Consider the following 16,575-nt stretch of genomic DNA (forward strand, 5'->3'; position numbering starts at 1 on the left):
GCTGTGCAAGGAACAAGTCTACTGCTGGGCTCTATATAGCTTATTTATCTCACTCTATGAATTTTAGTTAATAAATGCTTACTATGCTAAACAGTTTGATTTCAATTAGTGTGCTAACCGGAAGAAAAACATTTTACCAAGGAAACTTCCATCCTCTTTTCTATTATTACACACCATAAGAAATTTATTTTATGGAGTGACCCAGACCCAGTACTCATTCACATACACACATGCTTCAAGCACTCATAATATTTCTACATGTGTATATAAAAATATAAACATACAGATATGTACATACACACATATGTAAATATATATAAACTGAAATAAAAGGTTGATGAACTGAAAACCCTTACTACTATTTGTTGTTTTATGATACATGCTGTCCTGGGAGGATTTTTATTTTGAAATAAGTAGAGAAGTACTCATGTTTGTCATGCATAAACTCATTTAGTTTATTGCAAGGTAGTCATGACAAGGCATGCAAATAACACCTCAAGTAATTCATTTAGAACTGGAGAATCAGAATCAACAATTAAAACATAGTCCAATGATAAGAAACTCAAATTAAAAAATTAATCATTTGAATTTACAGTTTGAAAGCAACAAGAGAATGAGGAAGGTGCATGATGTAGATTGAGTTATGTCCCCTCAAAACATGTGTTGTTAATTCCTAACCTCTATGCCTATGGTTATAATCCCATTTGGGAATGGGTTGTCTTTGTTAGGTTAATGAGACAAGATTAGTGTAGGGTGTGTCTTGAGTCCATCTCTTTTGAGATATAAAAGAGATTAAACCAAGCAAGCAAGAAGAGATAGGGTAAGATAGATGCCAAGAGACATGGAAATCTCCAAGAAACCAGGAGGCAGAGCTGAAGAGACAAGGACCTGCCTCCAGAGCCAACAGAAAGAGAAAGCTGAAAGTCTTCTACAGCCTGCACTGTGAATTCTGACTTCTGGCCTCCTAAACTGTGAGAAAATAAATTTCTGTTTGTTAAAGCCACCCACTTGATGTGTTTCTATTATAGCAGCACTAGATAATTAAGACAGTGCATTTGCCAACTGGAAAGTCTGCGGATGAGAAACAGTTTTATTTTCAAACCCAGTATGTATCCGCCCCTTTACATTTAAAAGTTCTCGTTTAGTTTACCTCTCTTTTCTTGCTATACTATAAGAAGCAATAAGAAGACATATGGCATCTCCCACAATCTGCCTGGCTCTCCTTAGCAAGAGTAACCAATTGATTAAATACAATTTCTACTTTCTGTCTTACTGTAAATACTAAACTTGACACCACTACATTACAAGGATTTGTTTTTCTACTTCCAATAACATTTTAAGTCTTGATAGTCTTCTTGAAGGCCATTAGGTTTTCACTACTGTCTCTTCAAGACCCTTTAAATTTCTACCTGCCACCCAATCCAGAAGCCATTCCAATATTTTTAAGTTTTTGTTATGGCAGCATTCTATTTTCAGTATAAAAATCTATACCAAAACCAAACCTGTTGCCATAGAGTATATTCTGACTCACAGTGACATCCAGGACAGAGTAGAACTGCCCCATGGGGTTTCCAGGGTAGATTCAAACTGCCAATCTTTTGATTAGCAAATGAGCTCTTAACCACTGCACCCCTAGGGTTCCAATAAACATCTATATTAGTAATTTATTGCTGCATAACAAATCACCACCCCCCAAACCTAGTAGGTTAACATGACAATAATCACATACTTATCTAATGCTATATGAGAGTCAAGGATTTGGGAGCAGCTTGATGGGGGTGGACGGGATGCTGTCTTAAGGTCTTCCAAGAAGTTGAAGTCAGATGTCAGTTGGGCTACCATCATCTGGAAGTTCATCTGGAGCTAGAGGATCCACTTCCAAGTTGGATCACACACATGGCTGAGGCTGGTTTCTCTCCATGCGAAACTTTCCATGAAACTACTTGTGTTTCCTCACAACATGGTGGCTGGCTTCCCATGGAAGCTGCAATACCTTTATGACTTAACATTGAGTGTTACACAATGACACTTCTGTCACATAGGATTAGTCACACAGACCAGCCCTGACTCAACATGTTAGGGCACTACACAAAGGTGTGAATATTAAGAAGTGAGGATCTTTGGAGCCAGCTTGGAAGCAGCTATTACACCCCTTCACCTCATCCAAACCTCTGACCAAATATAATCCCCTCAGACAGGACTTCCATGATGACAATATCTAAAATAGCACACTCCATTATTCACTATGCTCTTATCTTGCTTTATTTTTATTCATTACCCTGTATTGTAAAGTTCTTAGTTCTTTTTAATTTGTGTATTTATTTTCCATTACTCCTATTAGAATGTAAAGTCTCTCTTGCTCTCAGTTTCCCTGCACCTAGAACTGTGCCTGGTACATGGTAAACAGCTGGATTAATAAATGTTTTCAAATAAATAGAAAATATAGGAATGGTAACTGAGAAAAACCTGCAATAAAATGGACAGTAAAAAAAAAAAAGTAAACTTGTACAAATAAACTGTTTTTTAGATACAGACAGCCCAATTTAGAACTCTTTGTTGCCCCTGGAGGCTTGGGTGAAGGGACTTTTCAGGTTCATGGCAGCATACAATGGGGTAGTGTAGGGAGAAAGAAAGCATAACCACGCGTGACTCAAGGAATCCTAAGCTATAGTCACGTGGCCCTCATCACAGCCTGTTAGAACCTTGTCAGCCATCTTTAATAGTAAGAGAGGGCATATCTATGATCCCTAAAAGCATTGTATGTGCAAGCTTGTTTTAGAAGCCCCAGGAAACTGTGAATTTCTTCAATGAGCATGGAGGGGTATAAGGGGTCTGAGATTTTGCAAATTTGACCAATGGGTGCTTAGAAAGATGTTGTCTTCTATACCCTTGTTGTAATACCCCATTTGATGTACCCTAGAAGGTACAAACTCAGATGTTACAAAAAGCAGACTTTCCTCTGTACAGAATATATATATGTAGCTTTGTTTCATCTGCGGTCTTGTGGAGGAAAAGATCAGTTGTAAGTAATTGTTTTAATACCCATCATGTGTAACATAAACATTTCCAAGCACTCCCTGACCTTCAAAATCCTTTAGCCTTCTCTCCAACTTTCTAGATTTAGAAATAACAAATAGGTGATTATAGGCTTCCTGAATAGAGTTGAGAAGGGTTAAATTGAAGAAACACAAGAAAACATCTAGGTTATTACTCATCCTTTCAAAAAACCTATTTCAGAGCCATAATAGAGAAATAAGATACTATGCTTCCTTTTGAAAATCATCATGCAAATAGATCCAAGGGTAATACAATGATTCTACTTTTTTTTTTCCAAATTGAAAGTCATTTTTTAAATTTTTAAGTAATGCATATTAATTTTTAATCAAAATAAAAATGTATAAAATGTATAAACTATGCAAAATAATATTTGTTATTTAAAAATATGAACAACACAAAAGGATGTATTATAAATAAAAAGTGAAACTCTGCCCTTGCCTTTCCTAATGCATAAATAACCACTTCTACCCTTTTTGTGGAATTCAGTCTGACTGGTTTCTCTGCCTCACAATATTTCTTCCTTAAATAGATGAGATTACTAAAAACATTGTTCTACAACTTGCATTTCTCATTCTGAAAGCACAGAGTTCCTATTTTTCACATGAACGCATATGTACACATTCCTTTAATAACTCAAATCCTTTAAAGTTAAATCCCCCTTACCCGTGACTACATCCCTTTACCAAACTATGAGAGGCAATTTGAATGTTTGCTTGATCTCCTGTATACTTGTCTAGACCACAATTATTTTAGAATTATTTTCATATTTATTCCTTTTGTAACTTTATGATTTCTCATAATCTGTCAGACATATGGAGAGTGCTCCATAAATATTTATTGCTTTAAGGTTCGTGCCATTTAAACTGCACTAGAGGCAGTTAACTGTACAGTTAAGAGCACTACTGGCTTTAGTGTCAGAAGCACCTGGGCTCAGGCGCTGCCTCTGCCATTTTCTAGTTACAGGACCTTGGGTGAGTTACTTAACATCTGGGTGCAACAGTTTCTTCGTCTTCATAAAATGGTACTCACTCTTACTGAACTACTTTCTCCCTTCTCCACATTTATTTTGTCCTTTACTGTATGAATTTCTCCTCATCTCTGTCCCAGAGTAAAACTTTGTACTCTGTTAAAATAAAAACAAAGAGATTTATTGAAGATTCGATACAGATGGAACTGGGGAAAAACAGCCCACAAAGTGAAACTAGAACACTCCAAGGTGATGAGGTTACAAAGACGTATTTATGTGCTTAAATGAGGCGTTAACATGCAAAATTTCTGGTTGGTGCTCAGTGATATAAGGGCAGGAGGCAGGATGACTGAAAGTGGGGAATTGATAGGGATTAGTTCAAAGTGTGTATGTGGGCTTCTTACATTGGTTACCTTAGATAATTGCAGAAGTTTGTGACTAAAGGGGGAGTTTACAGGGTGGTAACATTCCTTTCTGAGAACATTCTGCTAAGATAGCATACCTAGCAAGCATTCCCAGGCAGTTGCTTGTGTAGGAGATTTCTGATATGGGGCTTGCATCAAGTTCCTTTCTTCGGAGACATTGTTTCCATATCCCTAGTTTAACTACAGAGAAAACACATTTTCTTAGTTGCAAGATTAAGTCTCCTCAAGGTTAACAGTTGCTAAGGAGTAGGAAGGCCAAAATGGAGTCGGGGCTTAGACCCAAGCCAGTCACTTTGACAGAGTTAAGTGCCTCAATTTTGGAGCTCTCACACATCTGTTAACACGCTGCTGGCTGTCTCTGCGCCCCCCCACCCCCCGCCCCGCAACTGAAAGGTAAGCATGGGGCTAACAGGGCAGCCTGCTTTGTTCTAGCTGTGTTGGAAGCCACAGCTGACCCAGGACTAAGATTCATACACGCAAGAGCTAAGGAGGAGGTTTGGCTCCTCCCACCACTTTCAATCTCAGAGTAAGCACTGCCTTGGAGCTAGGGTTTTAATGCCCTGTGGGGAGAAATTTGACCAACGATAGACAAGAGGCAGAAGGAGCCCACAGATAAATTCCTTTCCTTCCTCCACCCAAGAACTGTTTTGAAGCCTTCCCGGGAGGATGAGAGGACCTATCTGGAAGATACCCACTATGACCCAGCAATCTGCTCATTTTCTTGTGAAACTTTTGCCAGCTCAATAATAACACCCGCCAACTTGATTTGCTTTCCTTCCTTTTTTGTCTGATTTTCCTTTTGCCTTTGCTTTTTCTGTTTTACGAAAGTTCTTACTACATAAGATTTACTTCACATTCTGTTTTCTAAGGAACTCAGGCTAGGCATGTTCAAACAGTTAATGTGAGGACTAGCACTTAGAAAAATGTAGTAAATTTCATACTTAAAAAATAAACTTACGATTTTGCTATAAATGAATGCAAATAATATTTTAGTAAAATATGTAAATAAATGGTAAGCATAGGGTATAGGCTAATATATTTTATTTAAGTACAAGATTTATATTGAAAATTTATACTTTTTCCAAATTATTTAGTCATTTTATAAATGAGAATATATTTTTACTCAATCTATTATTTTTCAAGACCAACAATTATCACACCTTTTAATTGCTGTTCTAATAGAATTTTTACTACCTTAATGAATTTTTACTTTCGTCTCTGATTTAGGAGATAAGATTAGAGCCATTATTTCCTGTCCTAGAATGTGACCCAGCTGGAGCTGGACTCACAAGGACTCACAAGGACACATCAACTGAGCCCTGAGGTATAAAGACAATAAATAGCTAGGACAATCTTGGAGAACATCTTTTAGGGAAAGTTTCACATACACAAATCATAAACAGCACAGAAGACCAGCTTACTTTCCACTCGTATCTGTTTCTTTTGGCATTTAGTGAATAGTAAGATTTGTTGGACCAATGAAGACCCTCCTGACTGTCATTACTAAAACATGTACCAATGATTATTAAGAAATATTAAGAAAGAGTTCAATATGTAGAATCACAATGAGTTAACAGTTTTTAGCCAGTCTGTGAAAAGGTGAAGCTTTCAATGATTTTACCCATTTGTAATGTATACTGATGATTCTGTAACATTCCTTGGACTTGGACAGACATGACTCCAGCAGCATGCTTGTCTGTTTTCCCATTCTTGCCTATTCTGTAATATTCCTTGGACTCAGGCAAATATGACTGCGGCAGTATGCTTGTCTGTTTTCCAACGTTTGCTTATTATGTAATATTTCCTTGGACTCAGGCAGACATTGCTTTGGTAGCATGCTTATCCATTTTCCCACTTTTGTCTATTCTGTAATATCCCTTGGATATTTGCTATTATAATGCCAGGGACATGAAATTGTCCAGTTGAAAATAAAGGATTGAACTAAAACCAAAATCAAACTTATTACTGTCGAGTCGATTCCAACTCACAGGGACCCTATAGGACAGCGTAGAACTTCCCTATAGGGTTTCCAGGGAGAGGCTGGTGGATTTGAACAGCCAATCTTTTGGTTAGCAGCCAAGAAGCCAAAAATTCTGAACTCAATTTACCATCCTACCGCTTGCTAATTGTGTATCTCGGGGCCAGGCACGTTCCTTCCTGGATCTTGGGTTATACTAGACAGCTTCAAAAGGGCCTTCCAGTTCTAATACATTGTGAGTTTGTTTATAAAGTTTTTTTTGTTTTGTTTTGCTTACACACATCCTCACACATGCAACTCCACTATACTTCCCTCCCAGTACCTTATTCAATAGGATGTTACTCTATCACTAAATATTTTGTTATCTTTCACTAGAAAATTTATTCACTCTATTATTCGTTAAGTATCTTGTCAAGTAACTACCATGTACCCCTCATTGAAAGTCATTGGGAATATGATGGCAAGCAAAACATGGTTCCTGCCTTCAGGACCAAGCCCGCTTACATTGTCTTTTGAATAAGTAATCCTCATGTTTGCTTACTGTTTCTTTCTGTGGAGACTCAGATGTGTCCCTCAAGGCAACGCTTTGAAACTGCTGACCTCTGAGCAACCCTTCTTCTTAGACTGGGATGCATCTAGTTGCTCCTTGTTACCAGTCCTAAAACAGTGGCCTGATGTCTTTGGCTGGGATCCAGATAGGCAAGGCAGGTCAAAGAAATATGGTTTGTAACCACTGTGGCTGTTGCCTGCTGTCCCAAGTGCCCTGCTCGTCCTCGCCAGGTCTTGCTGATTTGCTTAAGTCTTCAGGTCTTGTTGCAATTCGACTACGGTGATTTTTCAACTATAACTCCCATTAAGGGTTACTCCAGAGCAAGAAATTGCCTAGGTCCCAAGTATTATACTTTCAGTGGTCTACCTTTCAGTGCTCACACACAGCTATTTCTCCCAAAGTGTGTCAGTGACAGTCAGATGGGTGGATCAGGAAAAATTCCTCATCTGTACCTGTTGATTCTTGATACAGCTTGTTCTTCTGACAAATAGAGCGTGATAATTTCTATAATCAGAAATGCCCAGAGTATTGGAATCTAAATCAGACTAAGGGGCAAGAAAATGCTTAGCACTTTAAGAAAACTGAAAATAATTCAATAAGGCTGAACATCTGGAATTAACTTGAACTGAACTTTATTATTTTAGACTTCAAGCAAATGGTATTCAGGGCACTGTTCTGTGAATTCCCAAATAAAAGCAAATCATTACTTTTTTTCAAAGGAGTCAGTTGTTTTAAATAAGTTTCAGATTTCAGTTCTTTTATAATACAGAAGTAGTGACATTTTAAGATAATGGTAATAACATCTCATTATTTTACAAGTTTCAGCATATATTTATGTTCATATGTACCACTTAAAAAAAAAAAAAAAGCAAAAACCAATCCCACTGCCGTCGAGTCGATTCCAACACATAGCGAACCTACTTAGCGCTCTGTTATAAACCACTACGGCATGCTTCAAAATTGTTCATTAGTTTTTTGCTTCACCCCTGGATTCTACACTCTTAAGAGTAGCCAGAAACTGCGTTTGTTCAACATTTTATTTCCAGCGAAACCAATTTGTTAAAATTGTTTGGCAGTATCTGCTAAAGCTGAATATGCATATGAATATACATATGACTCAGAAAGAGCCCTAGTTGCGCAGTGGTTAAGAACCTGGCTGCTAACCAAAAGGTCAGCAGTTTGAATCCACCAGCTGCCCCTTGGAAACCCTATGGGGCAGTTCTACTCTGTCTTATAGGGTCACTATGAGTCACAATCGACTCAACGGCAATGGGTTTTGGTGGTTTTATGACTATTAGTCCCAGTTATACACCCAACAGAATTACTTTTATGTATGCACCGATAGATTTACACATGAATTGTTTTCAACTAGATGATGTGCAATAAATACCTATAGTGTGATCTAATGAACTGATGTGTTTTATTCATGACAATGTATCATTAAAATGCTAAATGTATGGATTTTGAGTACTATACTGAATTTTATGACAGCATGTGAAAATCATTTTTTCTGTTTCTAATGATAAATCAGGATTCCTGGCTGGTGCAAATAGTTAAGCACTTGACCACTAGCCGAAAGGTTGGTGGTTCTAACCCACCCAGAGGCACCTTGGAAGATGGGCCTGGCACTTTGCTTCTGAAAGGTCACAGCCTTGAAAATCCTATGGAGCTATTCTACTCTGTACACCTGGGATTGCCATGAGTAGGAATTGACTCGACAACGACTAATAACAACAACAACAATGATAAATCATTAAACAAAAAAAAAAGTTGCCGTTGAGTCGATTCTGAGTCATGATGAAGCCATGTGTGCAGAGTAGAACTATATTCCGTAGGGTTTTCAAGGCTGTGAACTTTTGGAAACAGATCACCAAGCCTTTCTTCCAAAGTACCTATGGGTGGGTTCCAACTGTCAAACTTTCAGTTAATAGACAAGCATTTAATAATTTGTAGTCACCCAGGGACTGCAATGTTGTCTAATTAATTCTTTTATTTCTTTTAATATTGAAAATGAGTAAACTTGAAAGGTGTTTATTTTTAATGTTCGGTTTTAATCTGATAATTTTACATGTGAAATAATATTTCAGAGAAGATTTCCAGTCTGAATTCACTTTTCAAAACAAAAATATAGAAATTATTTGTCATTTCATCCTCATTTACTGAGAACCTATGTGTTAGTTTTTAAAAAGCAGACTAGGAAAGCAGAGTGAATGCTTGTAAAGGCATGCTTTGTGTCCCCGCATTCAGTGTGACGTCAGAAACTGCTGAACAACATTCAAAGAAGAAAAAACAAAATCAAACAATAGCAACAAAAATTCCATAGCTTCAGTAAAAGCAAATAATTCCCAACAAACAAATTTGTTAACATTTCTAGTTTATTTTCCTGCCTTTAGTTAACTCCACACCATAATACAGTCAACCCTGAGTCCCTTGATCACAGGGCATAAAAACCCATTGTCGTCAGGTCGATTCCAACTCATGGCAACCCTATAGGACAGAGTAGAACTGCCCCATAGGGTTTCTAAGTAGCAGCTGGTGGATTCGAACTGCCAGTCTTTTGGTTAGCAGCCAAACTCTTAACCACTATGCCACAAGGGTTTCTGTGATCACATGGCAGAGTGGACCTCAAATGAATATTTCCAGTGCAGGGTAGCTTGTGACAGCAAATACTAAGTAAGGACATTTTTCTGAGTTATGAACACCTTTCTGTGTATAAGGATATCATGAGTCCTGTCCCTTCTTGCCTTTTCTAATTTTTTTTTTAAAGCTTTCCGTTTAGTCCAATACCTGGAACATTAAAAAACTTAGTAAAGTTGCTGTTGCTCTTGTTATTGTTGTTAACATAGGCCAAGCCTATTCTTCTATTTATTTTTTTCAATTAAACTTTTCATTTAATATAGCACACATGCATGAAAGTAAGCTGACTATGAGTGTACAAGTTGGTGAACTTTCACAAGTGGGAAAAAAAATCCCTTGTAACTCTCACCGAAATCATGAAACAGAACATAACCATACCCCAAGAAGCCCAGGTCATTCTCCCTTTTAGTAAATATAGTCTCAGAGGTGACTATTATCCTTATCTGATTTTTATCACCATAGACTGGTTTTCCTGTTTTTGAACTTCAGACAAATCGAATTATGCAGTATGTTCTGTTTCTGTCTGATTTATCATGCTCAACATTATGTGATTCATTCATGTCATTTATATTAGAAAATCATTTGTTTTGATTTCTTTATAGCATTTAGACATTTCATCAAAAAGATGTATTATGGGATAGGCACATGAAAAGATACTCCAAATCACTGCTCATTAGGCAAATGCAGATTAAAAGCACAAGCTACCGCTACATACCTAATAAAATGTTTAAAATTATGATGGATGACCACACCAAGTGTTGGTGAGGCTATAGAGCAACTTAGACTCTCCTACACTTCTGTAATGTAAAATGGCACAACCAGTTTGGAAAACATTTTGGCAACTTCTTAAAAAGGTAAACATACACTTACCATATGATTCAACCATTCCATTCCTAAGAACTTACCCAAGAGAAATGATAATATATGCCCATGGAATGGCTAATACAAGAATGTTCATAGCAGTTTTATTTGCAATAGCCCCAAACTGGAAACAATCCAAATATTCATCAACAGATGAATGGATAAACAAATTGTGTAGACCCCTACAATGGTATACTATGCAGTAATAAAAAAAATGAACTATCGTTATATGCAATGACAAAAAATTTCAACAAAATTGTACTGAGTTAAATAAATCAGACAACGAAGAGCACATACTTTATGTTTTAATTTATATTAAATTCTAGAAAATGCAAACTATAGTGAGAAAAAGTGTATCAGTAGTTGCCTGGGGGAGTAGGAGTGGGGAACTTCAAGAGAGATTACAAAAGGGCAAGAGAATACATTTGGAGTGATGGATACACTCCTTATCTTGATGTGGTGATGGTTTCACAGGTGTATAAATGTGTTAAAGATTATTAAGTATATACTTTAAGTGTGTGCAGTTTGTTGTATGCCAATTAAATTTCAATAAAGTTGTCAGAATTATTCTCCTTGACAATTTAATACATAACTTGCTTCTCATCAGCAATTATAACCATAAAGAAATAAATGAACTAAAACTTTCATCTGTAGTTTTCTTAAATTTTAGTTAGTTTCCCACACACTTTGACATAAATGGTAAATGTTAGTAGCTGGATATAAAAGTATGGATCTGAACAGACCAAATACTGGTAAGTAAGCATGTAAATGTATCCATTTTTGTTCCACAAGTACTTACTTTGCACTTGATACCTGCTTTGTGTTAGGGGTTCCAAATCTAGAAAGAAACAAATACTGTATTTTTATGCAAATACCGTAGGCCTTCTGTGTTTGTTTGCCAACCACAACTCCCCTCCCCCAGGTATTTTCTTCAGTGTTTCTGTAAAAAAAATTTAGTGTAGTGGTGTAGTGCACTTACAAAAACACCTTGAGGAGGGAGGGTTCAGTTGGCAAACAAACATAGAAAGAACGTGTTATTTGCATAAAAATACGGTAGCTCTTCTCAAGAAGTTGATTTGATTGAGGAATAATCCTGAATTTCTGCTATGATCTACGTAAAGTTACGATGGAAGTATGGTGTTAGAAATGTATGTTTTGTGAGAGAGGATATTTTACCCAAAGGTGAGCAAGCACAGGTTGATCCCTTTAGGTAATCTAGAAGGGGAGATTTTTTTTTTTTTCTGAGCCAACATGATGTAGTTGGAGAAGTATAGTTGGAGAAGTGTATGTGTAGTTGGAGAAGAAGAGGAAAATGTGAAAAGTCTCAGGTATAAATGGTTATTGTGCTTGAAGATCACATGGAAAGAGCTTGGAACTTAAGAGAGCTCCAGTTCATGCTAGTAGTTAGGATCTGGAAGTTCAAAACCTATAGAAAGTAATGAAAACCGAGAGTGTGGACAGTATAACTAGGAAAATGTAGGTGGCGAAAAAGAGAGCTATAACTGGAAGACTGAGTAAAGCCAACATTTTGTTACAGGCATAGGAAAGAGAGCAAGCAAAGGGACTAAAGAAGATTAGTCAAAGAATTGAGGAATGGATGACAGAAATAAAGTGGAGGAAAAGAACGACATGCATCACAATGAGGAAATAATGAAATTCACTAAATCTCAATTATTTGAAGTTTGGCTACAGAAACTGTATTATATTATGCTGCTAAAAGGAAAAATGGGCTGCAAAAACCTTCTGATCAAAATATGGTGCTAATCTACATAGACCATTAAAAAATAAAAGTAAGTTGTTTCCAGGGAATCCAAAAATTAGCACCTAAAGCTAAGTTGAACAGTCTTGCAATACAAAGACTTGATTGTTCCATGTGTCATCAGATTATTTTCATATTTTCTTTCTCATCATATGATTCAAATATTAGCAAGTATTTGTTGATGATCAAGTGCTTAAAACCTGCAACATTAGAATCATTTTCCAACTAATTTTATATTTGTGCCTAAACATTTCTGAGAGTGCTAATGAATGACTGAGATGAACTTGTCTAGAAAGTCTGCTGAATTTTACTGGTTCCTTATGAGGTAGAAAAGCCAGATGTCTTACGCTTTTAGGCTGAGTTCTCTAGAGAAGCAAAACCAGTGTAGCATATATATATAGAGAGAGAGAGAGAGAGAAAGAGAGAGAGAGACAGAGACAGAGACAGAGAGGGATTTATATCAAGGAAATGGCTCATGCAATTGTAGAGGCTGGAAAGTCCTGAGTCCATGGGTCAGACTGGAGGCTTTTCCTGACTCATATAGCTGCAGGGGCTGGTGAACCCAAGACTGGCAGATCAGACGGCAGGCCGCTGGCTCAGAGGCTGCCAGATCGGCAGATAAGCTGCTAGCTCAAGTCCCAAGAACCAGAGGTCAGATGCAGGATTCAGAGTGAGCAAAAACCAGTGAGCCTTGCCCAAAAGTCCACCTATATTGAATGAAGGCCACACCCCCAAGGTAACTCCCTTTCAATTGATTGGCTGTTCATAGTAGATATCAGCCTGGAGGTGATTACATTATATCAGATCTCATTATGTAGGTAATTACATCATTACAGAGCTGCCAAACTACATCATAACTGCCAAACCACTGAGAATCATGACCAGGCCAAGCTGACGCATCACACCAGCTGACACAGAGAAAAAAATAAAAGAATTAGAGAGAAATGGGAGTCAAATGCCAAGAAAGCTTGATAGAGCCTCAAAACAGTGTTCTAAGGAAGTTACACAAAGGGAAGTGGCAATATTAAAAGAAGAGCTAATAGTTTTAATAGTTTCAAAAGCATGAGTTGCGAAAGGGATGCAGAACTTGGATTTTAAATTAAAATAATTAAAGTTGAGGTAATTTGTATCTTTACTGTATAAGTACAGACTATATTATCCTCCCTAAAAAAATTAACAAAGAAAACTTTCAATGGTGTCTCAACTTCGCTTACACCTTCTGAATGGCATTTCAGAATTTTTTTCAAAATACTCAGTATAATTTTCCCTTTATAAATGTAGGAGAAAAATATTCTTGAAAAAATTTTATTCTCATTAATCTCACAGTTAATCATGAAGTTTACTTATTTTTCCTGCAGAGAGGCAAGTATTTTGGTATTTTTTAATATTGCTGAATGATATCATTCTATAACAACATTAATAGTTACTAAACAGTGTTCTTGTTTCTTATTTATGTAAGCCATAACTTTCATAATATATGTTACAAAGTCCAGCTAGGATGAACATTTCAACTTTATATTTCAGAAGATATTTATATTTGGCTTTAAAAAGTTAAATGTGAATTCTTGAAAAAAATTTTTTTTTTAATTTGTCATTCACAAAAAAAATGCCTCGTGAGAATGAAATGTTTGACATTTTGGACATAAACATTTTACTGTAAAATGATGTTTGGATGAGATTAGAAAAACTATTCTAAATGGTCTAAACTCCCTCTGCCACAAATATGGCTTTAAAATCAAGGTTCAGTTCTTTGAACAACAAGAAAACGACAATTTGAGGTTCTGCCAAGTAGGTTTTCTGCTTGGGTTTGCCAGATCTCAGAGCCTATGATTACCTGTCTTGTGTCCAAATGGAGACAAGCTAGCCAGGAGGTGAAATACTGTTTATGACTGTGGTTCTAATTGTTTCAGGAAACACAAAACACTGGTCTGCGGCTGAGAGAGGTTCACATTTCTTGTAATTATAGTAAAACGTTTGTATCTGAAAATAACAATCTAGACTATTGTCCTCAAGAATCTCTTCTCTCTCTCTTTTCTCCTGAGACTAAGAGAGATGTTACCTTTTTTTTTTAACTTGGACTTCTCAATATTATGTTTTATATTCAATATGCATGATTCTTTGGGAATATAAATTTTATCCATCCACTGAACATCAAATGAGCATCCTCAAGTTTAAACCTGTTTTGATGTGATTTTTAATTTTGCACTTATTAATGCAAAGGCAACAAAATGAAAACTAAGAAGCCGATTTTTGTCCACCTCCACGGAATGCTAACACGTGTAATTATTTCAAAGTGAACTTTGGAAAAGCTTACTTAATTCACTAAAATACTCATTCACACAATGTAGACTTACACATCCTAGGAAATACTACCTGTGATCTCAAAATACAAGATTTTGAAATAAGAACCTCGGGTGGTACAAAGGTTAAGCCCTCAGCTGCTAACCAAAACCAAAAGTCGGTAGTTCAAACCCACCCAGACGCTCAGCAGGTGAAAAGATCTGGGACTTGTTTTGTAGTAAAATCCTGACTTCACACTTCCCAGTTTTTTTCAAGATAAACATGCAGGAGGTGGATGGGGGAGGGGAGGGAAGGGGAAGGAAAAGTGTCTCTAGAGGGAGTCAACCATTTCCAATTGTGAGAGATCTAAACCTGTCGGTCTAAAAACAACTATTGCCATGGAGTCCATTCAGACTCATAGTGATCCGACAGGGCAGATGCATATAATAGATGCTAATTTTAACAATCAAAAATATTTCATAATATTTTTACTGGCTACAGATATTTTAATGCTCTTACTTTTTCTCAAAAAAATAAGTAATGGTTCATGGAATTATTCCTTTGATTTGATTCCTTTTAGCTATAAGATAGCACACATACTGGAAGACAAAAGCACTTATTGTGTTAACCTTTAAAAAACATTCAGATTGTAAATATTAACAACCTGTAATATCAAGCAAGTTTTTCTGAGTGTGCTAGTTTGTATGTTTTTCTCTTCCACAAATAAACTGTCACAATTGCCATGAGGTTTTCTTCACTTTCAAGGTCAGGGTCAGCACATGTAACTGTCCTCATTCTTAAATTATAAGAAAGAGAAATCTTCTATGATTTATAAGATTAAAGCTTCCATGTAGTAAGCCTGTGTATGCATGTTTGTTTGTCATGAGTGTACGTAAAATCCTTGTAAAATTTCTAAGGATTATACTGTGTCAGACAAATAGACTTACTTCTTTCAAACATGCTTACGTTGTTGTTAGTTGCCCTCGAGTCGATTCTGACTCATAGTGACCCCGTTTGTGCAGAGTACAACTGCTCTAAAGGGTTTTCAAAGCTGCTGTCTTTTGGAAGCAGATTGCCAGGCCTATCTTCCGAGGTGCCTCTGGGTGAGTTTGAACCGTCAACCTTGCAGCTAGTTGTTGAGCACTTAACCTTTTCCACCATTCAGGGACTTTACATGCTTATATAGTCGATAACACCTTTCCTGATCTGGGAACCCTGGTGGCCTAGTTGTTAAGAGTTTGGCCCCTAACAAAAAGGATAGCAGTTTGAATCCACCAGCTGCTCCTTGGAAACCCTGTGGGGTGATTCTACTCTGCCCTGTAGGATCCCTATGTCGCTATGTGTTGGAATCAACTGAGGGCAAAGGTTTTTTGTTTTTTTTTTAATTTTTATTTATTGTACTTTAGAGGAAGGTTTACAGAACAAATGGTTTCTCATTAAACAGTCAGTACACATATTGTTTTACGACATTGGTTAACAACCCCAGGACATGTCAACACTCTCCCTTATTGACTTTGGGGGACCTTTTTTTTTTGGTGAAAATATACATAACCAAAGATACACCATTTCAAAAATTTCTGCATGTACAATTCAGTAACACCTATTACATTCTTCCAGTTGTGCTGCTATTCTCACTATCTTTTTCCAAAGTATTCCATCACTATTATCTTCAACTCACTGCCCCCTAGGCTTCATATCAAACCTTTAGAGCTCCTGTCCTCAGTTTGATCTCACAGAGATAATTCTTTGTGTATGAAGGTTTAAAAAACAAAGTTTCTCATTAAACACTTAGTACACATATTGCCCTATGACAATGGTTAACAACGCCACTACGTGTCAACACTGTCCCTTCTCAACCTTGGTTCCCTATCACCAGCTTTCCTGTCCCCTCCTGCCTTCTAGTCCTTGTCCCTGGACTGCTGTGCCTCATTAGTCCAGTTTTGTTTTATGGGGCTGTCCAATCCCCAGCTGAATGATGAACCTCGGGAGTGACTTCACCACTGAGCTAAAAGGGTGTCCGGGGACCATACTCCCAGGTTTCTCCAGTCTCTGTCAGGCCAG

Source organism: Trichechus manatus, unplaced genomic scaffold (genome assembly GCF_000243295.1).
Source record: "Trichechus manatus latirostris isolate Lorelei unplaced genomic scaffold, TriManLat1.0 scaffold00085, whole genome shotgun sequence".
Classification (NCBI taxonomy): Eukaryota; Metazoa; Chordata; class Mammalia; order Sirenia; family Trichechidae; genus Trichechus; species Trichechus manatus.